Below are 26,302 nucleotides of genomic sequence, written 5' to 3'. Positions count from 1 at the left end.
ATTTTAGGATTCTTAGTGAGATACGCATGTTTCATATATGGCATAATATGAATGTCTTTTTAAACAAATACAAAGTTAAACACATACCTGCCCCAAAATATTAACCCAAGAATGATAACAATAGTTTAACAAGAAATTTTCAAAATAATACCTAACATATGGTAGAAACATAAACCTATTTGTCTGACACTTTTTCCGCATTTGATTTAGGCTGAATTTACCAAATATTTTGATAGAGGGGAGGCCTTTTAATGTTGTGATTAAAAGTTTGGACTCTGGAGTCAGAGCTCGGTTTGGCTCTGGGCTTCTATGGCTTCCCAGCTAAACTTTGCAGGACTGATTTTTTTCAGTTGTACAATGGGAATCAGATCAGTATCCAATAAGGTTGCTAAAATTATAAAATAAGATAAAGAATGTGAATTGCTTAGGAAAGTGTTTAGCATAAAGTTGGTGTTCAGTATATAGTATTGTGGGCATATTATTACTTATGAATAGCAATGTTAATTCACTTAGATTAGCCCACATTTGCTATATCTCATATATTCTGGAATATATGTATTTTTTCTTTAACACTACCTAAAAGCAGAATTTTCTCTGTGTTTATAAATTTATTTATTAAGTATTCATTGAGTAACTACTATATGTAGGATACCTTTCTAGGAGCTAAGTTTAGAATGGTAAGCTAAGTAAAATCTTTCTCTTAACAGAAATTGTGGTCATTCAGAGAAATAGATGATAAACAAGCAAACTAACAAATCCTGTTTGTCTGGTTAGCAGTAGAGTGCTGATCAGGGATTCCTGCCATAAGGCCAATGAAGTCAGACTCTGAGCATTTGTACCGAGATCTGGAACAGAGTGGGGAATTGTCAGTAACCATGAATCTAGAAAATTCACTGTTTCATTTGGGAGCTCTGGGCTCTAAGGCAATCGGCTGTATGCTGCAGTGTATGCCTTTCCCACCATTTCACAAAGCACAATCGGTGTGCGCCTGTGCATTTCCTTCAAATCACCTCATCAGGGCTCAGCAAATGATACAAAATGAATGAGTAGATTAAGGGTCATTCTTCATGAAAAACCATTGTTCAAGAATACTCAGTATTTCTAGAGCATGCTGAATGTAGACACTGATGAAACAAACGTGTTTTCCCACCTTCATTCATTTTCCGGTCAAACAAGATATGCCTCCCCATGCCCCTCATCTATTTAAATCTTAGAATTTAAGGTCTTAACGGAACCAAGACAGAACTCTTAAAAGATAGCTTCTGGAGTGCTGGTGAATGGCTGGAGGACGACTTTGGGCTCTGCTGCTCCAGGCTTCTTCTACACATGGGGACCATCTCTGGGTATGACATTCATGGAGGGTCTTCCTGGAGTTCTTAGCTCCTGAGCCAAAATCAAATCATGCCTCTTCCGATACCGTGGGTGTTCACGTCCAACGACCCCAATAAAAGCACGCGGAAGGAAGGAAAAAGTTTTCCTCCTGGCTCTCAATAGTGAATTACAAACTGGCGTTCTCTCCTCCCATTCTTAAAACTCGAAGGGTGGTACAGGCGGTGATGCTGACAGTGTGCATTCGCAGATGCCACCATATGGGTCTCGAAAAACTAGTTGCACTGATGATTCCCTGCACATGTAGGAGACAGTTTGCATTGTTGGCATCGTCCCTGCACAGAAACAAGCACAGCTTAGCGCGGCGGAGCAGATGGAAGTAGATCTGGTGCCAGGGAAGCAGTGAATTAAAGGTTATACCCACCAGGTTTGATGCGGTGCCAGTTTGAATTGGTACAGAAGCTTCAGCCCACCTGCTTATTGGCCTCATGACATCTGGCATCTTTTTATTTTATTATTTTTTTTTTTAAATTTGGACTGGATTGAAGGCAGCAAGGAAAAATGTCATTTTAAAAGCCAGTTACAAGTCAATGGATTTAAACTCTTCACAAAAAAAGGCCTACGGGTCCTTCACATTAATGTTTCATATTAATGATTTTTATAAAACCTTGGGGAAATGATGCTCTGATGTGCTGAACCGTGCTGCATTTTACAGCATAATATAATGGAGAGGGTGAACTGCTAAAAACACTGGCTCAAAGTTGCTAAAGAGTGACAACAGAAAAGGGCTATTCTCTGTAGCCTGTACATGGTGGGTGGGAATCAGGGAGGAAAAGAAACTTGTTTCTATTTATTCTAGTGATTTTCATATCGTAATGATGAGAAAACATTGTGGAATTTCCTGGAAGCACTCTCGAAAAGGTGTTTTTCACCTTTAGTTTGTTCCTGTAAAGTTTTTTTTTCTGCAGCAGTGTATTTAGTTATGCGGTAGTTCAGCTGTAATCCCCACTTGCTCTGCACACGTTCATATACTGTGTACACAGATACGCAACATCCCCAGCCCCAGGGTAGCAGTGTGTGCATACTGAAACCTGTTTGTATACCTCCTCCATTTGGGATTTGACTGCCTGCTCTCTGGGTGTGAAATGAAAGCGTGCAATGGAGTTGCACTTGGGATGATTAGCTTTGTAACTAAGCCTTTTGACTCAAAGTGTATGTTATGCCTGGCTTAGAGCATCCACAATTTATTGATTTTAAATTGACTTCTAATGATGTTGCATCAAGCTCTGTATCAGTATTCTAGAGGTAAAAGAAATCATTAAGTAAATGTATTAAATGTCTAAAATGGCATCAACTTTTCACCCCACAGCTCTGACATGTATCATTATACTACTGATTTTTTTCTTCCATTGGAATTGGCTTGATTTCTTTTTCTCTTTTAGAAGTTATAACAGCCATGAAACTTTGTGGTAGTGTAGTCTTTTTCTTTCAAAAAAAGAGTCTAGAGAAGAAACATTGGTAAAGAAAAAAGAGAGATAGACATTCCTCCTAAACTTGTGCTCAGTGAATTTGGAAGAAGAAAGAAGAGAAACCAGGACAAAGAAAAGAAATTGGAAAGCCAATAACTTGTTTTCATTTTTTAAATGCTTTTTTTTTATGTATTTCTGACAGATAGACAGAGACAGAGACAGAGACAGTGTGAGCAGGGGAAGGTCAAAGAGAGAGGTATACACAGAATCTGAAACAGGCTCCAGGCTCTGAGCTGGCTGTCAGCACAGAGCCCAACATGGGGCTTGAACCCAGGAACCATGAGATCATGACCTGAGCTGAAGTCAGATGCTTAACCGACTAAGCCATCCAGGCACCCTGACTTGTTCTCGTTTTAAACTCTGTAAACAGTCTATAGACAGACCTTGAAGATATATTATCTATGTGATCCTCAGAATTTGTAAGTGAACTGGTAGGTGTCTGATGAAGAAATTCATTCTGTTAGTTCTGGATGTAATCTGGAAATCTGCTGTCTGTTTTAAAGCCTTTCAATATTGTAATGACTTTGTAATATTAAAAGTATTAATTATTAATGTTAAAGTATTAAAACATGTTAAGATAATTTTAAAATATATTAATATTTTAATGCTACTAATTATTAATATTAAAATATAAACTTCCAATTCAAAATTATATAAATCAGAACTATACCTTTTGCTAATGGTAAATCCAGGTAAAAACCTATTTCTCAAAGAGAAGAAATCACTATGGAAAGAAAGACAGCTAAAAAAAATCTTCTAAGCAGTAAGATTGAAAATGATGCTGGAGTTTTACCAACCCATTTGTTATCAGAATCCCTAGGTTCACTTTAAGTTTAAATCTCAAATTGATTTGATCTAATTTAAAGGGCATATCAGTCAGCATTTCACAATAGAATAAAGGCAGGAAAGCATAAAATCACCCACATTACAGAGCCTCCCTAACACTGAAGGTACTTAGCACTTCCTCCCGTTCACGTTAACTAACTCATTTATATTTGATACTTCTTCATAACTCTATTAGACTGGAATTTCTTTCACAAGCTTCTAAGGTGTTCTTCTATAATAATGCGCCTTCATTATAGTTTCCCAAAGACATCTCACTGTTGTCACAGTCAAAACTTATACATTATTCAGTGTTGTTATAAATAATTCTTGGTATAGACCAGGTACTAAATTGCTACCTCATATTCATTGAAGCGAGAGAATCTGTTTCAAAGTTCTGCAGATAAATAGGTAACCCAGAATATTCCGAGGGAAATAAAAAGAAGTATGTTTTTGTACTTCTCCAACTGAGCAGTTTTAATGAGGCAATGGTTAAAAAAAAAATTCCCAATGAAAGATGGCACTGAAAGTTGTAAAGTTATAACCACAACATGATGATATCCAAGCATAATTTTATTTACCATGTATCTGATAACATTGCCTTCTGGGCTCTCTATAATATAATATATTGCTGAGTATTCTCTTCTCTATATGTTTACAATCTAATAGTCATTGTTAACAGACACAAGAGCTGGTAAAAAATGGGTCTGGGTGGAGAGTTCTATGGATGAACTGGAAACAAGATCTTAAGAGTTCTCTCAGCAAACCAGATTGTGGATTTTATATTTATATTTTTAAAGATATCTTCTCCATCTATGTATAAAATAACCAACTTGAAGTTCAAGTAAATGCTCGTGTCTCAGGTTTTCAGAACTGAAATTTTATTTTCCTAGTCATGACAATGGGCATTGCTGAGACTTCCTATTTATTTTCTGATATCTCAATATAATATCTTTTGTATTGCCTACAACTTCTTTAGCATCCATAATACTTTGGGAATGTTATTCAGATCAGTAAATAAATCTACCTCTTTAGATTTTTCTTTCCTTGAAAAAGTCAATGTTTTGATGCAGCTCTTCATAGAAATGGTATCTCTTATATTTCTAGTCTCTAAAATCCCTCCTATTTATCTATTTGGAATTCCTTAAAGAGAAAAGGTAATCCATTTTGTTGTTAATAGTCAGTATTGATTTTGAATATTTATGACCAAGAGTTCACTATAGGTGCTTTAAAAAATAAGCCCAGAAAATCAATAATTTACCCTCAAGTTAATGAAATAAAAGAAAAGGTTCTGAAAGACTCAATTTACATGGACTCTGCATTGAGAATAATGGTCTCACGAATTTAGTTCAGGTAAATCCTGCTCTACAGCTGCTATCATCTTTAATGTATATTTTTGCATTTCTAAGAAATGGCCATACTGCAGAGTAAGGTAAAATACAGTACCTGGTTCAAAATATTCAAAATATTTGTTTAATGGCTGTATGGACCATGCAGTAAATCAATGTTTCCTTCCTTCCTTCCTTCCTTCCTTCCTTCCTTCCTTCCTTCCTTCCTTCTTTCCTTCCTTCTCTCCTTCCTCTCTTCTCTCTTTCTCCCTCCCTCCCACCCTTCCATCCATCTCTCTCTTTCTTTCATTAATAATAATGGAGAATATATTATGGAAGTGGCTGAGAGCACAGATTCTAGAGCCTGATTGCCTGGGTTCGAATCAGCTCTGCCTCTTGCCAGCTGTGTGAGTTGGGGCAAATTACTTAACCTCTTAGTGCCTCAGTTTTTCTCTCTGTAAAATGAAGAAACTGTAACTACAGCTAATGCCAATCTTATGAAGCTTTGTAAAGAATAATATACTTATTAAGAATTTAGCTGGGGCACCTGGGTGGCTCATTCAGTTAAGCCTCTGACTTTGGCTCAGTTCATGATCTCACAGTTTGTGGGTTTAAGTCCTGCATCAGGCTCTGTGCTGACAGCTCAGAGCCTGGAGCCTGCTTCAGATTCTGTGTCTCCCTCTCTCTCTCTTCCCCTCCCCTGCCCTCTCTCTCTCTTTTTCTCTCTAAAAAAATAAACATTAAAAATTAAGAAAAAAGAATTTAGAGCAATGCTGGGTACATTGTAAGTGTCTTATGAGTAATTGATCAGTAAGTAGATAAATAAGGATAGGTAGGTGGTAAAATTCCCAGCACAGAGAATGGAGCAAGGCAAGGTCTTTGTTCATAATGTGTTCAAAATATTCAGATATTTTTCTAGCCTGTAAATGCCTAACATGCATAAAATCCACTTTTAATTGAATGAAGTTTAGGTTTTATCCCATATTGACATGCATTATCCTTCAAATCAACACAGCTTCTCTTTATTCTTGTGGGGAAAATTATGAAATCATTGCAGTATATGTTCATTATTCCTAGTATGTTCTTACTTTATTTTTTAAACATTTTTAACATTTATTTATTTTTGAGAGAGAGAAGGAGAGGGAGAGAGAGGGGGGTGAATGGGGTAGGGGCAGAAAGAGGGAGACAGAGGATCCAAAGCATTCTCCAGGCTGTGAGCACAAAGCCCAATGTGGGGCTTGAACTCCTGACTGTGAGATCATGACCTGAGCCAAAATCAAGAGTCAACCACTTAACTGACTGAGCTACTCAGGTGCTCCAGTATCTTCCTACTTTATAATCACTCTTCATTTAAAGGAGAACTAATCTGATGTCAGGTTATCACACTTTTTAGTTGATATTGTAGTTATCTGATTTGTAGGTCTGTGAATGATTTTCATTGTGTCTCTTCAACCAGACATAGTTAGATTTTAAGCCCTTTTCAATAATGATAAACTAAAAGCATTTCTTTCTTTAAAACACCTTTAGTTAGTGCCAGACAGATAGACGATTTGGGGATGCAGTGAACGTGTCCCTGATGATTAAATATATAAATTATGTGCTCCACATCCTGCTGCTCCCAAACATCTATGGATTCTAAATCAGCAATGTTTTTCCATTTCTATTTCCATCCCCAGCATGGCTGCTTTGTTTCCCTAATCATTTACTACTAGAAATTCTGAGAAGTTTCCTTCCTTGCTTCCTAACTTGCTTGTTCCTTTACCTATATCTCATTATCTATCTGCACTGCATTTAGAATCAGCTTTCCAAATAACATCACTGATCACCCTACTCATGCTCAAAAGTCTAATAACATTGCATTGCCTCCGCAGAAATCCCAGCCCTGGTTGCCCACCACACTCACCTGGTCGAACGCTTTGCCTCTGATGACGTTGATTCACTAGGAATTTGGTGAGCTCAGACTCTAACCCTGGGTATTTTGATGAAGCCACTCCATGGACCAATGCTGAGAGCCCCCAGCCAGAAGAAAAAGACAAAGCACACAAAGCCTCTCCAGATTTGTCGATTTGTCCTTGCCTGTCTCTCTCTACTCCCACACACCTACTCCCATCTAGTTGGAGTTTCTACCTCCATACCATGCAGGTGCTTCACACCTGGTTTGGTACTGAACTCCCCTTTGTGAGTATTGGTTTCGGTAGCTCCTTCTGCAATATTCTCAAACACTCTGCCTCCCTTACATTTCATACTTTCTTGCTTTTGTCATTATAAGAATTGACAATACAGGAAGTGCTGGAATAATGGTTTTTAAAAATGTACAGCTTTTTGGGCAAAAATCATTCAATGCAATAAATCCCATTGTTTGCTTATGTCTATCAGAGAACACTAAAGATACTTAAAATACAAAGCACCCCTGCTCCCAAGTTTTTCTCTTTCCAATTTTCTTACAACCCACCTGCCATAATACTTTTCTTTTCCAAACTTCCTGGAGAGTCTTTAACATAACATGTTCCATTTGACTTTTATTCTCCTCATCCCCCTTTTTTCCTTATGATTTTGCAGTTTGAAAGTTTCAGAGAGCAACAGCACTTCCCTTAGAAGGCTGAGAAGGCCTAAGAACCTCAACTGTAGTCATCTTTAGTGTATGAGAGTTGTGCCTGGTGGTTATGGAGAAGGGAGATTTGGGAACAATTGTACAGAATCCTGCCTCTCCCATTTCACCTTGCATGCGTTAAGATTAACAATGACGTCTTAGTGATTGCGATTTCTCTGCAAACACATAGCTCAAAACCCATTAGAATATTAGGCGACTAGTGTGTTTTGAATATATATTGTGTGTACTTTTCAGAATTGCACTAAGGAGAATGTAACTTATTTTCTTTATAATAATACAGAATTGATAACATCAGAAGGTATTTTGTCTCCTCCGTTTTATAATTTTCTCTTCTTCTCACTGAAGAAAACATTTCTTTTGCTCTTGTATACCAATTCCTATAGCTAAGTCACAATTTACTCCAATCTTAATGGTGTAAGCAATTGTTTCTATGTTTGCAAATTCTTTAAGAGAGGTATTCAGGAAGCACTTGACAGGGCAATTCTCACTGGGGTTACGTGATGGAAGTCAGAGGGCTGCTGCTGTCTGAAGGCTGTACTGGGGCTGAGGACCCACATTCCCAGGACGTTGACTGAATGCCTATATACAGGGTAGCTTGGGTGCCCTCACCACAGGGCAGCTGGCTTCCTCCAGATTATGTAATCAAGAAGCCAAAGCTGCAATGCCTCTTATGACCTATCCTCATAAGTCACACATTATCACTTCTGCCCCATTTGTTCAATCACACAGGCCAGTCTTGGTTCATTTTGAGGCAAGACTTCACAAGATTATAAGATATTGGAGGTGCGGATCACTGGGGGTTGTTTTGTAGGCTGTCCACTCTTTTCTGCAAGATGAATTGTGGATTAGCTGCTCTTGTTAGAGTTAGAGAGCAGGAAGTATTGAAAAGCATAATGTTTTATAGTCAGAAAAGATGGAGATTTTATGGTCTAATCAAGTATTCTGGAGTCATAGATCTAGAACTGGTTTTAAGGATTAGCTAATTCAGCCATTTAGTTCACAGATAAAGAAAGAGAGGCTCAGCAAGGACATTTGTGTCAGAGCTGAGACAAGTGGCCAGAACTTTTGTATCCCAAGCCAATAAAGGATTGAATGAAGACAGCAAGCAAACAAGTAAACTCTCTAGAAGGACAACTGAAGGCATGTTCTTTTGATGTTTAAGCATAATCTGAATTTGAGTCCACCTAGCAAATGACATAATTTTTATGACTACCATGAAGCATAATTGTGACTTTGCTGTAGCTAAAGTTGCCACACACTAATTTGTGTGGGCTTTATTTGCTCACAACATTATATTCTTCAAAAGTGGCCAGAACTTTTATATTATATCCTTTGACATGTTCCTAATTGTGCTATTTGCTGATCATACAATGCAGTCACTTGCTGACAAATTAAAATTAAATGAAACATTATCCATTCACTTATCTCATAAAAATTATAGAGATATTAAAAGAAAACTCTAAACTTTAAACCAGGAGACCGAGTATCAGAAAGATTTTTTAAATTGTTGAGTAAATTAATCATTGACATTAAGCAAAATCTTAGCACTCAATTAGAAATCAACTTGTATAAAATAGAATGTCCTGAATCTTGTTTTCTTCCTTGCCTAGAAATTAAATCCAGATAAATTTTATTTATTAGTGTCATTTCTTTCAGTAATGCGATTCTTTTACCTACTCTAATGGCCACAGACAAATCTATTTTTAAACTATAGCCATTCCTTCATTATTTTGACAACTTGAATTGAATATCACAAGTTACAGAGTGCAACTGTTTTATAGACTTTCTTTGCAATTGGAATACAAGACAAATAAAAGTAGACATAAAAAGGGTCATTTGATTTTGAAAGTTTTATGGCTGTGGTTACAGATCGGCATACATAGGGATAAAAATACCGGGCCTTGCATTAATTCCCCATATATTTTGCTTTGGCTCCTTAAGAGAATAGGACGTGACAGGGGAGAAATATAAAATTTCAATTGGTTTTTTTCTTTGGAGAAAAATCCACCTTATTTCCATGACCTAGGAGAGCACTGTACTTGAGTAGGACAGTGTATCAATGTTGAGGTTAAATCTAGTCTGGGGGTATAATTGTGGAGGGGTATGGTCTGGGCAGTTACTGATGCACCTTCTACCCACATCTCTAAGTATTTCTCTATGAGGTTTTTATTTTTTTTTTCATGTTTATTTATTTTTGAGAGACAGAGACAGAGCATGAACAAGGGAGGGGAAGCAAAAGAGACACAGAATCTGAAGCAGGCCCCAGGCTCTGAGCTGTCAGCACAGATCCCCACACGGGGCTGGAACCCACAAACCATGAGATCATGACCTGAGCCGAAGTCAGCCACTCAACCGACTGAGCCACCCAGGAGCCCCTATGAGGCTTTATTTTTAATTTTTGAAATGAAATACGTCTCACCAGCTAATTACTTCATCTATTTCTCTTCATGAAACATATACATAGATGATTTTAAATATAATTTTCCTGTAGTTGTGTTTCTAATAATTTACTATTGTTACTAGACACTCAGCTAAATGGTAAATCTTCCTTGTATTTTAAAAGCATTTTACATAAAATGTTAAAATTATCATTGCCATATCTATTATTTAATGACCTGCACTGTTGTGTGCTAGTCTCCTGCTATCCTGTAAGGAAACCACCCTGCGAGTGTTCTGCGCACTTGACAGACTATAGCATACTCTTTCAGGGGCTATTGGAACTGTTGGAAATATCAGTGTTTTCAGGGTGAAGGAAATAACAATAAGAAAAATTAGCACTTTAAATTAAGCTCCTATGTTGGTTGAGGCCTGTGCATAAGAAAATATAAATTAGCACAGATGTTTTACAAAGCTCATAATGGGCAATGGTAAAAAAAAATGTTAGAAAAATTAATCTTTGGATAAAATTTATAATGGACAAAATGCATACCTCACAGAAAATCTAAAATCATATTATATATCCTTTATATCTTTGTTAATTCTAATATAAACTTCACGTCTTACCTCTAATTTTAGTGTTTTCTGTTTAACTTTGGTTTCTTACTTTGTTACTGAGTGCTGCTTAGCACTGGTTTGATACAAGTTCAGAAAATAATGAACAAATTATAAGAACGTTTTGTTGTTGTTGTCATAATGTAATTCTGATGCTCATTTTGTAAAATCTCCAAATGTCCTCTGCGTGCCTCTTGTCCATGCTTTATTTCTTTCCCTCCTTCCGTGTTTGCTTTGGCTTACAAACTCGTTCCTGCCAAATGACTGAGCTGAAATGGGAACATTAATTTTTATGCGTGGAAGCATGTCAGCTACAGTGGGAGGGAAGGGGTGGTGAGGAAGGAGGAGCCGGGTAGACCAAAAACAACCCGGCAGATATATTCCACCAGACTGTGCCGTCACAAGGAAAAGCTCTGGCAATCATAATGTCATGTATGCTTTTTACTAAAGGTGCCAGTGGACAGGGGTTGCAATAATTTTCTCAAAAATCCCATCTCTTGGCTTGAAACCTTCTTCTCAACATTAGGCCATTAGGCTGTTCACCTAACTTGCAGTCTATAATGATCCTTGTTTCAGAGACCTATTATTAAGATATGCCAGCGAGGCATTCAAAATTAGACAACAAATATAAAAAGACAGAAAAAATTAAGATGACAAGAGTATTGATTTTCCTGTAGTAGCCTCAAAGTTCTTTACAGCCTCTGGTGGATAAAACAAACGGTCTGTTATGGTTCTTCCAGTAGTTTCTGTGATCGTTCTATGACCCGGAAATGTTGTCTACTTCACCTTCTGCTGGTTGGCATTCAGTCTGGTGAAACTTCCTGGGAGTGTGACATCCAGGATTGGGGCCTGGAGGGAGTGCATTCTTTGGAGATACACATCCTGGGTGGTAGCCTGGGCAGCAAATGTTATTCCATGTGAGGGTGTGAACATATTCCTTAACCACGCCAACTGTTTCTTAATTGTCTAAAAGATGGAAAATAATACTAATCATAAAATTATCTTTCCAGTCTCCCTCTTTACAAGATTTTGAAGCCTATCAGTGAAAGTGATGGTGATAATAATAAGTAGGATAATGCTTACGAAGGCAACTTAACCCTAAAGCACCAGCCAGCACGGGCATGGTTGTCTAGCCCATTACCCCAGCTACATTGCCCACCACTCTGTGGTGTTCACTCATAAGACTAGGGGACTACACTTACTTGAGTGTAAACTCTTCTAAGGCAGGGTCTATGTTTTCTTTATTCTTGGTGCCATTCATTCAGCTTATTACCAGGCATTTAATAGGTGATCAGTAATGTTTGCTGAATAAACAGCTAAATGAAAATGATAGGTAATCAAGTGAAGGGCAATTAGTGCTGCATTCTATACCCTCTGGAATAAAACTATATGAGTAACAGGATGTCATAAGAAGACAAATGGTAGTTCAATGTAAGAAACATGAAAATTAAACCTCAGAGAAATCCAAAAATGGAACAGGATACTTTTTAAAATAATGTCTTTGTGATCACTGAGTTTTTCTTAGCAGAGGTTGTTGCATCCATCAGGAAAAACTCGGAAATGACCAAAAAAATACCAAAATTCAGGGACTCCAAACAATGTCTTTCATGCTCTGTATCCGTCATGGGTTGGCAGAGATGTTTTGACCATTTGACTGACCTAGACCCAGGCTGATTGAACGACTATCATCTTGAATGTTGCCCAATCATCATGGCTGAGAGAAAAGTAATGCGTTGTAGAAGTTTATGAATGGGCAACTAAATGCTGCAGCCTGTGAGTGACACATTATTTCCATTTACAACTCATTGGCAAGCAGTATACATTTGACTCCAAACATAAATGATCAGGAAATACAATCCCATACTGTATGCCGAAGATAGTAATATTAGTGACTACAATACCCAATCACTGAATAGGAATGTTGTAAAGAGAATTACATAGGAATACAAGGGTGGCTGAATTATCAGACTGTCAATGCATGATTGAATGTTTTGCAAATGCATATATTTTCCCAACTCCTTTGTGGTGTCTGCAAGCTTTATTTTCATTTAGCAAATCGCATAGGTTGCACTTGTACTTCCAGACCAGCAAGTTCTAAATACACATATATTCAACCACTTTCTAGAATTATTGACTTGGATTTGTGTCTGTTACCCTTTTCTGGGCTGTTCGCTATTTGGGTGACTTTGCCAATTACTAATTCTCATATCATATCATGATTTCATAGATTTCACTATAGAAATGTATACCAGCAACACTCCCCCGCCCCCAATTATTTTCTCTTTTGAATAGCCATACTTGAAGACAACATCCCATTGTAAGGCAACTTCTTAATGACCATATCGAGAACAATTTCTTGGAAGACTTGAGTGTACCTTTAAGAGAGATTTACATTACATGGACACCCATTGCGATGGAAAACTGAAATTCCAGCAGGATGATGGGAAAGTGCATGCTTCTAAGATAGCAACCTAGGGAGCCATTCTCGTAACAGAGAGCTATTTGTGGTGCCATATTCTTGCTTTCTAATATAGTGTGCATCAGCATGGGTCTGTCTGTATGTGATAAACAGAAGCAGATTTTTGTGGCTTAATGAGTTGTTTTATAAGGGCTGCAAAGTTAAAGTGAAGCTATGTACTGCCCTGGATAGAGGAGGAATCCCATGGTCAACGCATGGGATCCAGTGTTCTAGTTAATATGTAGTTCTTTCTTCGGCACTGTTGTTTGATGATTGTGTGTGTGTGTGTGTGTGTGTGTGTGTGTGTGTGTGTGTGTGTGCATGCGCTCGTACGTGTGTGCCTGTGTGCTGTGTGTGTGTTTGTGCAGCAGGGGGATGACTGATCATGAAAACCCATAGTAAAATCAGGGTTCAAAAACTCTTCTTTATTAAATATTGTTAGATTTGTAATGGTGTCATAAGGAAGCCGAGAGGGGTGCAGGGGGGCGCAGTGGCACAGAATGGTAAAGCGCCTTTTATAAAAAATCCTCACAAATACTGAATTTGGCCATCATGGCAGGTAAATCAGTTCTCCTAAGCATATCTCAACATACGATGGCTCTTGCAGTATTATTTTGTCTAAAATGTTGTGGTTACCTTGGCTTGGGGCCCTGCAGTAATTACAGGGTTCTACCCTCCCGTTTTTGCTCGATGGTCTTTAGTGAGAAACTTAACAGCCATTTGTCTAGGCTACTCTGAATGAGAAGCAGTTTTTCTCCTCTGCCTTGCTGAATGATAATGAGGTGATGAGTGTGTTCCTCTAGGAAAGACGTGCTGACCTGTCCATGCTGGAAGTTTGATGCGTTTAGCAGCCACTATCATGAGGCGGTGGAGAAGGTAGGGCAAGACAGTATCTTTGGGGTGACTAAAAATACACAGATGCCAAGGATGTACAGTGGAATTTGCCTGGATAGTTAGTTCCCTTAAGTGACTGTCATGTGAGGAAGGAATGTGTCAGAAGTGCCATCTCATCCTCAGTGAAGTATGTCACAACTGATAGGAAAGGGCATCACTGCCTAATGGCTCTGGCTTAAGCAAAGCAGTATTCTGGAATTCTCCAAATGGTAGAGAATGGCTTGGTTTGAAGCCAGTCTCTCTCAGGTGTGTTTGAATCCATCAACTAGAGAAAATGGAATTCCTTTTTGAAATTTATTTCAGATGCAGATAAGACTTAGAAGAAGCAAATGTGAAGTCCTTATTGGCCCAATTTACTCGTCATCTTGCTCTGATATCTGACTTTATTATGCCAAATCATATGGCTGGCTAATTATAATATAACTGAAAAATTTCAGGCCACTGTGACCAGAGAAAAGGCAGGGAATGGCAGTAAAATAGGTCACAAGTAGTCAATTCAGAATGTGGAGAGCCAGATATAAATGCCTAGATGTGCAGTTTAACATACTTTGTATTCTGATACAAATAACTCTGAATGCACGTTTTTCACTCCATTTTATTTTTAAAAAGTCCCACATAATCCATTAAAATTTTTACTGCAAAGATCGTGTAAGCTACATAGTGTAAGCATATCCATTTACACCTCGCTCATGACACAACATGTGAGGACTTTGAGCAACTAGAAAGCACCACACTTACTATCTCATGTTTTATTTGTTACTTTTATCTTGTGCCTTATTTGTTTGTTCCCCCACCAAACTCGCAAAAGTCCTAAAACATATTTGGACCTTTTATTAGGCTTATGTACTTAATGAATACTTTAATAACTGTGAAAATACAAGATCTTCACAATAGACTATGTTTTAGTATCTTTCAGAAAGTAGACTTTGAACATGACAGACGCTACTGCTGGTAAAGGAAAAGTTCTTCTTAGGATGCAAATCCCTCTTAGCTCAAGAATTATTGACCCACAAGATGTATAATGGCCCCTTAGTTTATTATATCCAGTCCACTGCCACATAGGCATGCTTAGCCTTTGTGCTTTTGAGAGTTCAGCAAAGAACATTGATGTAAGCCCACTCCAAAGCTAAACGCAATCATTAGGTCACGATTCTTGTTTCTCTATCTCCCCAGCACCCTTCAGAGTACCCTGTTGTAATAATCCACATTGCACATACATGTAATTGAATTCAGGTCACAACTCAAGCAACCTCCATGGAATACCAACTCACAAGCATCACTCAACAAGAGAATATGTCTTTATTCTACACAGAGGATACAGACACCCCGTGCTTTAGTCCACATGACCTACAGTCCTTCTGAATACCAATGGTGTTCACTAGGAAAAGAACTTCTTCAGCTACAAGAAGCCCAACCTTCCAGGGATGGGAATCTTTAAAATAAAAGCCAGAGGCTCAGAGCTACAAATGAGTTGATGTACAATTAATTCTAGCGGCATACAGTTAAGAAATAAGGTTTCTTTGTGGTTCAGCAACATAATCACACGTGGGGCATTGCCTATAAATCACAGGCATTTGTCATTCCTGCTAATTGGTGAGCTAACCCATTAACGAGTCTCTTAAATGTTACACGATTTAGATAAGCAAGCAGAGATATCAGTTATATTAGGAAATCCTGAAATTTGTATTACTTGCAAACAAAGAGCATAGCAAAATATCTGCCTGGAGGTTGCTTGAGGTATTTCATTTCAAACTGAAAGAGAGCATTTGCTTTAGTCAATACCAGCTCTGACCCATAACCATAAAATCCTTGAATTGTGCAGGATACAGGGTGTCATACTAGAGTGTTGTCAGCATTGAACAAAAGTCCTAAGCGCATAATTCAGAGCAACTGATACAGTAGTAAGTAGAGTTTTAAACAAAGGGGCAAATGCACTGGGCAGAGCCTTTGGAGCTCTGTTATTTTGAATAAAAAGCTAAACTTTGTACAGTTTGACTATAAAAGCTTTCAATGAATTTTATATCATTTGAAGACAAAGAAAAGCACCATTCGAGAAAGCTGACTAATTGAATTGCTCTTTATTGTACATGCCAACAGTGATGGAAGTATATTTGCCAATACACTTTGTAGCCCCACAAAATGGACCCCATATAATCCAAAGAAGAGAATCGGGGATGCACAAAGCACTGTTGAATGTCTTCTGACGATGGTTCGGTGAGTGAAATGTAAAGCCAGGATTTACAAATATTACACAAGTGAACACTGTTACTGCACTCAGGCTGAAAAATCCTGTTCAAATCCAATAAGTGGTTTAAGATGTGCAAATAGAGGCTTCTGCAGGGAGTCAGGCATTAGAAGCCACCTGGAGCATGTGCTAGAGATTGTATCCATCAATACAGCAGCTGGGCTGAAATTATAAAGAGAGCTGCTTTTCATCACGCTTGTTTTAATGCATACATTTCTCCTGTCACTGGCACCCCAGGAAAACTACTAAGCACAAAAATGAATGGTGCCCATTACCTGATATTCATACTTGTGACAACAGAGGAAAGAATCACAACACAACAGTAAGCAAAAAAATTGATATCCAAATTATTTTTAAGTTGCTGCAGTAGGAGAAAATCTTGAAAACCAATTGGCAATATTTTAATATGAGAAGTGGAGAGGGAAGCAGAGTCATTTCATATTTGATCATAAATGTCCTCGTGTGATATGGACAGGCTCTATGATTCTTTTCAAAGCAGGGTCACATTTTACATGACGTTTTGTACTTACAAAGGGGAAAAGATGTCCTCTCTAATGTGAGACTTAATGTAAAATGCTGGTTTGAGAAATTATTAGAATACTATCATTGGATCCAACCCATTCCAATGTTAGAAGCAGAGACCACTTTCTCTGAAACAGTTCTGTAAGTGTTGGGCTGAGGGACTGGTGTTCAGACCTTTCTAGCATTTTACGTAACTCATAACTAAATAGCAAGTGCCAGCTATTGCCTAATTGTGCTTTCATGGTGATGGTACAATCTATACATAACATACTATTAAACCGATGACTTTGGAACAACAAGGAAACAGCCTCAGTAATAGCTAATTACTAAAAAGGCAAAACAAATCAATGGTAACAAAAAGAGATCAGTGGTTGCTTCAGGTCTGGGGTGAAGATGAGGTTGACCTGAAAGAGGCATGCGAGAAGTTTTTTGGGGCAATGAAAGTGTGCTGTATCTTTGTCATTACAGTGGTCACAAAGGTGTGTTCATTTATCAAAGCTCATTGACCTGTGCTATTAAAATGGATGCATTTCATTGTATATAAATTATACCTCAATAAAGTTGATCTTTTGGGGGCATGTGGGTGGCTCAGTCGGTTAAACATCTGACTCTTGATTTTGGCTCAGGTCATGATCTCATGGTTCGTAACTTCAAACCCCACATCAGGCTCTGTAATGATAGTGTGGGGCCTGCCTCTTTCTCTCTGCCCCTCCCCTTCTCTATCTATCTCTATCTATCTCTCTATCTGTCTCCCCCTTTATCTCAAAAATAAATAAATAAATAAATAAATAAATAAATAAATAAATAAATAAATAAATAAAGTTGATCTTTTGGAAAGCATCAGTATCAGAATTATCATTTCAGTATGTTGTGGTTTGATAATAGAAGAAGTATTTTCTATAACCAACCTTAATTTTCTCTTTCTCTTTTTATTTGTTGACTGTTTACAAACTCGCATTTCCCTATAGAAGAGAACTTATGTATTTGTTGAGGTCGTTGAGCTTTATTCAAGAGTGAAAACTCTCCACACATTGGATCGATTTAGATGAGTTAATCAAGACAAGTCCTAGGGCTTCTGGGTGGTTCAGTTGGCTGAACATCCAACTCCGACTTAAGTCGTGATCTCACAGTTCATGAATTTGAGCCCCGCTGCTGTTAGACTGTCAGCACAGAGCCTGCTGCAGATCCTCTGTACCCCTCGCTCTGCCCTTCCCCTTCTTGTGCTCTCCTAAAAATAAAAAACAAGCCAACAAACAAAAAATAGATCCTGACTTGACATTTAAGGCTCTAGAATAGCTTGATGTGATTTCTTTTTTTCTTCCTCCCACAGAGTAATGTGTGGTTTAGAGAGGAGACTGGTGCAGTAATTCAGGGAATAGCATGTCTTTAGGTGTGATGGAACCAATGATGAACTGGAATATTAAGAGGCCTAATATCTCCCTACACCACTTCCATTAATCTCAGTGAACAATCATGGGTCACTCTGTCTTCCCAAGACTCAGTGTCTTTACCTATAACTTAAAACATTTGTGCCTAAAGTGTAGTTTTCAAGCTTATTTGATTTTATTAGCAAAATTCTTATTTCAAACAATATATTTGACAGACCCACAATAAATAAAATAGGTAAGAGTAGAGGTGTTCTGGTTGAATGAGAGGGTGGGGGACAGAGGCTGCCACTTTGTACCATTGCCTGCCACCTTCAAATACACAGGCACCTTGATGGAGGCCTGGATTTTCTCAGAGAAGTGTGAAAAACATGGTTATTAACTCCCATTCCATCTTTAATATTTTAGGACTCTATTATGAAAAATACCCCAGGGACGCCTGGGTGCCTCAGTTAGTTAAGCGACCGACTCCAGGTTTCAGCTCAGGTCATGATCTCGTGGTTGGTGAGTTGGAGCCTTGCATTAGGCTCTGCTCTGACAGCTCAGAGCCTGCTGGGATTCTCTGTCTCCTTCTCTCTCTGCCCCTCCCCCACTTGGGCATGCGTTTGCGCGCGCGCGCGCGCGCGCGCGCACACACACACTCTCTCTCTCTCTCAAATAAACTTAAAAAAAAAAAAAAGAAAAAGAAAAATACCCCAAAGGTTAATAGTGTGTTTTGTCTTTGTTTAAGGTTTTACATTTTTACTTTAAGTAAAAGATCATACATTTGTTTTAGGGAAAGCAATTTTAGATTTAACAAGTAGGGAAAAAAAAGTCTTTTCACATTGTATTTTTATTTCAATCAGTATTTTCCTATACATCTTTTGGGACAGTTATGATTATAGTGTATGATGTAAAATTTTTCTTTACCCATAATATCATCACATTAGCACTTTCATACAAATTATTTAAAAACTCTTCCCTGACATTCCATTGAATTAATTTATTATCTCTCTCTGCTTAGCTATTTGTATATTTTGCTTTCAGCTTAGAGTAACACTTCACTGAAAACTAAAATTTAAGCAGAAAGCTGTTTACCTGTATCATGTAGATAAAATACATAGTTTACTAAAGTGCTTTCTAAAAATCTGTACCCATTCATTCCCACCAATACTTATAAGTATCTAAATAACATTCTTTAAGTCATTAAGAGGTGAACGGGAATGCTTACTTATTTTGCTCATGCCTAACCTTGGAGCATCTATAAATCATGTTCTTAAAATTGAATCTCATTTTGGAAATATTTGAGATGGTTCACGGTTTACATATAGGTCAAATATTTCACAGGGGAATAAATCTTGGGAAGTATCTTCAAGCAAAACCAAGTACCTTAGAATTTTTCCCATTCATCATGTACTTATGCAAACATGGTTAGGTACAACATGGTTCATCACCATTAAAAATTTCATAGTGTAATGAAAAAGTTCATAGTGTAATGGAGGATTAACAAGGTTCATTTTTTTTTTAAGTTTATTTATTTTTGAGACAGAGAGAGACAGAGTATGAGTGAGGGAGTGGCAGAGAGAGAGGGAGACACAGAATCTGGAGCAGGCTCCAGGCTCTGAGCTGCCAGCACAGAATCCGATGCAGGGCTCGAACCTACAAACCATGAGATCATGACCTGAGCCAAAGTTGGACGCCTAACTGGCTGAGCCATCCAGGCGTCCCAACAAGGCACATGATTTAATCAAGATGTCATAATAGCTCATAAGAGGATCTAGAGAACAGTTCTGCCCAGGAGAGTTGGAGTAGCCTTTCTATAAAATAATAGTTGCGTTGTGTTTTTAATATTTAACTGGATGGATCCTGGGGAGAGGAATTGGATATGGTAGGTAAAATGGTTGGAGAGACTATTGGAAAGGTGAAAAGTCATAATGGTCTGTAGCATGGTTGAAGATGGATACTGACTTCATGAGCTCAAGTATGTGGCTACCGTATCCTTGTAATGAATTGGGAAGAATGAGTCAAGCCTGCCTCTGCCTGATAGACCGATTAGGTTAATAAAAACATACCTTACTTTTCTTTGATGGCCCATTTTCTAAGATTTTCCCTTAAAAGTTTGAAATGAAGTACTCACTTTCTACCTTTCAACTTCTTTTCTATTAAAATGATGAAACAAGAACTCATAAATATATTTTTTTACTCTTAAGCTATAAAGATTTTAAAAACTTATATGAAATGGATGATAGTTTATGCTATATTTAATCCAGCCTATAGACAATTTAATAATCTCTTCACTAAAATTTTTCCAAAGACTCAAACTGTTAATACTAGTTAAATATTTTTAAAACTGTTAAATATTTAGAAACAGCCTATTAGAAAAGTCTTAGTTTGATTCTTATGGTTCTAGTTGGTATTTGACTTTAAATAACATGATGGGATATTTAGATTCTATGAATCAAAAATCCTAAAGTATTTGTGGACTTGTCCTGTCAATACTGAGTAAGCAGCAGACACAATAGAATCCAAAGTCAGAGTGCTGAGGGCTAAATGTTGGCACTCACTTTAGTATCAAATGAATGTTTAAAATCTGACTCCTTTAAATTTAACCACTCTATAATGTAAATCTATCACAATATGATTAGCCTTCAAGGTTTGTTAGAGCCTTCTAATACTAGTGATTAGAAGAAAATCGATTACACCGACAATACACAAAATGAAGGATCTCAAATTCCTTCAAATCGCAGATTTTCTAACTCCTTGACTTGACTACCTCTTCAAGGCGATTTTACAGCAAACTAATTACAGCATATGAGCTCCAACTACCATAAATCAGAAAGTGGACTGAAAAGGCAGGAATTAAACAGAGGATCCTCTTGATTTAACAACGGAAGAGTCTAAGCACGGGCTTAATAAAATGAGCATTCAACCCTTGTTAAGTCATTTCCCATTGGTATATGAAAAAGAGTAATTCCAATTATTTCTTTGAGGAAAGTGCTAGAAAATTCTTAAAAATATTTGTTTACTAAAAATAAAACCATCAGATTTAAAGGAGGAAAAATATTGTAACCATCCATCAGAGTGTCTGTATTCACTTCAAATTCTAACACCCCCAAAGAGAGTTATTGAAATGATTTGTCATCTTTCATGTTTTTGTCTTGCCTTGACTTGCTTCCCATGATGTCCTTATTTTGTGTTATTTTTAGCAGGCTGTTAATAATATGGGTTCCCCAACTAGGAAATTCAGATTTAATCTAAAATGGAAAGGCTTTAAAATAAATATTGGGATATCTAAATATTACCTAAATATCTACTTGGTAGAAAAAAAGGCTTCTCTGTGGGACAGTTTCTTGATCTTTTGGTTCAGAATTTAACTTATTTTTTAACAACCATGTTGAACTTCTGTAGTGGAAATTTGCCATTTGGTTTCTTAAATCAGTTACAGCTCAAGCCATTGATCCATGAATCATTCCAAGAAGTAAGCCTGAATTACCATTGTATGACAGCAAGAGGTAGATTTTCAGCAGAAATGGAACTATGGCTTGTTTATCTTGGAGAGATTCTTGTCATAACTTTTACTGTGCACACATATTTTGTGGGCAATTTTGTCTGTTTTTCTTATTCTTGGGTAGAATAAATGAAAAATTAAAAAAAAAAAACAGAAAGAGGATAAGTAAAAGACACTACTTGATGGTCCTGGTAAAGTTATTAAGGATTAAAGTCCTCTCTATCTGGAGGTGCAGACACCTTTGCCTTCATTCCAGGGGACAGCTGGGAATATACGATGTGTTCCATGAGCAGGAAGGGAAGAAAAGCGCTCACCATAATGTTACACCACCAGCCATGGAGTACCCCAAACCAACAAGCTCTTTCCCAGCTAACTGTGAAATAGACTGGCTTTCACCCACTTGAACAGATGCTGATGAGTGTGACCATGTCAGAGCTGTGTAACTGGATGTGGCACGAGATCATGCCAACAAACACATTTCTTTGAGTCCAGCTCCAAAGACCAGAGCTCCTACGGGGGAGAGTCAGGAGGCACAGAGCAAACGATGCCTCACCCACCACTGAAATGCAAGGGATTAGAGAAAACCCACACTCTCTAAAACTGATAAAAGATAGCTATTTGCTGGATGATATAATAAATCTGCTAGCCTGGCTTCCAAGATAGTTAAAGCCAGAAGGGCTGTTGATAGAATAGTCTGTGGGATTGGGAAGAGATTGTGGAAAGTTATTAGAATCACTTTGCTTTCTTGGAGCTCTGGGCTGCTTCCCACACTTGAGTGGGAGAATGCCCAAATGAGAGTGGAAATTATTGTTTCCTCACTTGGAAAATAAGAGGGCGCAATGGGTCTTAGTGTCAGAATGGACTAAAGATATGTATAAAAGCTATAAGGTGGAAAAAAATACTGGCTTAATTGTCTGAGGACCAAGATTCAAATCCTATATTGGCATTAGGGTGGTTATTGAACTTTTCTGAGTCTGTAAAATGGGGAGACTGTAACAGTGCCAATAGGAACATTGGAGGTCTATGTGAAATAACGTGGGTGAATATGCTTTATGGAGAATTATATGAAAAGTCATTATAAGGTACACCCCTCAGCCATAAAATAGGAGTGGAAGTTGCTCCTGAAGACATTAGCCTCAGTTCTACCATTTAATCTTCGGCCAAATTAGTCAAATTACTTATAAATTTCCTTGGGTTCTCCTTCATCCTTCTCAGATATAATATTTTACTTATCTCAGACTATACACTACCTGTTAATTCCTTTAAACATTTGGGAAAACTTTCCAGAAACTTCAACATTCGACAAACATCTACTATGTATAAAGACTCTATGCCAAGTGCTGGGAACTTTTGTAAATTACTTAAAATTGCCCGTTTTCTATCAAAACATTTAGTTTTTTTGTATCTCTGGGAGAAAACCATGCATATTTAAAGGCTGCTGCAAGTTTATTTTATTTCATATTTTTAAACAAACCCTTGAAGCATAATTTTAAAAAGAAAAACAGAAAACAAAGTCCTGTTCCAATCTTATTATTTTGATCAAGAGTTTTTAAAAAAAAGTGGTTTTCCAGATTTCTGCTGCCAAGTGTTTTGCACCTTGGGGACCTAATTTGTAAACGCATTATTTACTTGGTTTCCATACTTGCTTATATGTATTGATAGAATCAGTACAGATTTTACTCTTGCAAGCTGTGTGAGTTCCAACAAGACTTAATTCCTATATGGGTTTTTTTGTTCATCACTAGATATATTTTCACTTTCAAAAGGTGTATCACACCAAACAAAGAGGCTGTACAATACTTACATGGGGCAATGTTATTTTTCAATTTTAAAGAAACTGCTTCCATTTTTCTTTTATTTCAAGTTTTCTGACTGCTAAGAATTTTCCTGTTCAGTTGAAATAAGGAGTAGCTGTCACCTCAATTTAAGACCGACTGAAATCATCCGCCCACTTGCCACCAGTGTTCATGATCTGGAGGAGAATGACAAGCCCTTGATCACAGAATCACTTGCCAAATTTGAAATCTTCAACAGATTCTCCTAAGGAAACATGGTGACATTATTGCATGTTTGTTCCCATTTCATTTCCAGGAACGGTTAGATTATTTTTATCTATAAGTGAAAAGCAAGGTAACATTATAATATTTAGGGCTTGTAACCTGGGAGGCAGCATAGCAGTAAGTATGAGTGTGATTCTAATGTCAGACTCAGGGCTCCAACACTGTCTAGTCAAGGGACTTTGCCAAGTCATTAACTGTCCCTTTGTTTTCTGGTTTCCTTGTCTGTGAAATGCAGATGGTTATTCTACCTTCCTCATAGGGATGTTTAAGGGTTATGTAAGACAACGTGTATAAACTAATAGAAGGGTGTATGGCTAGTAATCACTCAATAAATATTAGCTATTGTCATCATTAATTGAAACTAACCCTCTCAGATATTCCAGTTCCATTATTGATTCTCTCTCTGATGATTCATTACATCATGCTTTTAACCATGTTTTGAAGCCTGAGAGTTTACTTATCAAGTATGTAATACGTCGCTCTTTTCTCCTTCAAAGTTTTTAGAAAATTCCTGCATTGCCTCATTCATGACCGACAGCAATATGTGTGCATAGTACAAAGAAGCAAATATCACACGGAGTCAGATGTGTCCTACAGAGGTCTTTTTGCTGTGTCTTTTCTGAAGGCATAGAAAGGAAGAGCAGGGATGAAGGAAACAGTCTCGTTACTTGACTGACTCAAACAAAGCTTGTGGACCTAGAATCAAAGCCCTTTTAAATCTTTGAGTGAGACTTTTCTCCTAGACATCACCCTCAATGCAGTGGCTTTTGTCTTAGGGCTTTGTACTAAATAGGCTTTCCCGCACCTAGTGACATTATTCTTCTAAACTATAGTTTCTCAGCCTTGGCGCTACTAACATTTTGATCTGGATAATACTTTGTTGTAGGGGACTGTTCTGTGCATTGTCAAATGCTTAGGAGTAACCCTGGTGTCTACCTACTAGACGCCTGTAGTACCTCCCTGTGCTTCCAGGTTGTAAAAACCAAAAATGTCTCCATAAACTGCCATATATTCTCTGAAGGGCAAAGTCACTCTTAGTTGAAAACCATGACACTTATTGGGACTTGAGCACTTTATATTTCATTGGAACGACAAGCCATCTTTGAGTTTACTTAAATCAATAAGCCATTTTCATTCCCAAATCATTTTCTTATTTGGCCCTTCTTTAATTCAGGCTTTCATTTATTTTTCTTCACTTAAAAAAAAAAAAAACTTACCGAGAGCCTGCACTGCGCCACCCACCTTAGTTCAAGCCCTATGAGTCGTGCCTGCACTTTTTGTAGCATGTTCTCGCTGTTCCCTCTACCTTTCCCCAGGCCCCCATGTAGCCCCTAGAATGATGCTTTCATCCCAGGAGATCAAATGATCTCACTAAAACCCAAATCTGATCTCACTTCTAGTCATTCAAAAATCCTCCACCGGTTCCCTTCAGAGTCCGAATATAAAAGTCCAAACACTTAAGCCTAGCACGTAAACATTCATGATCTGGTAACTGACAACATGATTCTTTTTGTACATGTTGAACAGGAGTCCTCAAATGTACATGATCTAAACATCTGTGCCTTTGCATGTCTACCCACAACGCTCTTTAACTTTAATAACAGCTTAAGTTAATTCTGATTGCCCCTTTAATGGTCCCCTCTGCTCTCCTTTATTCTGGAAAGTCTCCTTTGCGCTCTGCGCAGCATCAGAGCGTCACCCTGTCCCATTCACCATAGAGAACTTCTTCTAGCCCTTGTCATAGACTGTTGTATTTATTTACATTCCTCTCTCTGCTGGAATATAAGTTCTGCCAAGATACAGGCCACATCTGCTTACCTTTGTAGACTCGTTATCAGACAGGACCTAGTTCAAAGTTAGTGTACAAAATAATATAAAAATTAATTGAATACCATTAAAAAGAGAAACTGGAAATCCACTCAAATTAGTTTCCTCCTATTGTATTACCCTGCTTATTTCTTTCCTATCATTTACCGTGACGGTAACGTACATCCTAATTTTTGTTTCTCTGCTTATTCATTAATTTATTGTCTATAATTTCACCCTTCACCACCACTAGGATACATGTTATACCAGGGCAAAGAACATTTTCTGTCTTGTTAGATGCTGTGTGCCAGCACCTGTAATGGTGCTGGAGAAATAGTAATGACTCCAAAGCTTTTATTTATTTAATTTTATTTTATTTTATTTTATTTTTTTATTTTTTATTTTTTTATTTTTACTGAATGAGTAAATATGAAAGATAGACCAAAAAGCAGTAGCTGATTAAGGAAAACGAGACTAAATGTTCACAGATGCAGGAAGAGAAGTGAGAGGATGTTTTCAATTAGAAACACAACATTTTACCAATGCATCATATTTTACTTGAAAAATAAATGCACATATTTTGAGAAAGCACCCAACAAGGACAATAAACCTGAACTTAGATAGAAAAAAAAAAAATTAAAACGGGCTTACAATGTTGTTGTTTTTTTTCCCCTGCTACGTATAGGAACCAGGCTTGGCCGCTGCTGTTACAAACGAAAAGAAAAATTGTCACGCACAAGGTTCATGTTCTCATGATTGATAGACATTTCCTTTTGAAAATATGCCTATTTATAATCACAAATAAAATTCCTGTTGTCTCATGAACAACAGCCCG

This window comes from Crocuta crocuta, unplaced genomic scaffold, assembly GCF_008692635.1.
Source record: "Crocuta crocuta isolate KB4526 unplaced genomic scaffold, BGI_CrCroc_1.0 scaffold235, whole genome shotgun sequence".
NCBI classification, from domain to species: Eukaryota; Metazoa; Chordata; class Mammalia; order Carnivora; family Hyaenidae; genus Crocuta; species Crocuta crocuta.
The sequence above is the reverse complement of the archived record's forward strand: the minus strand, read 5'-3'. Positions refer to the sequence as shown.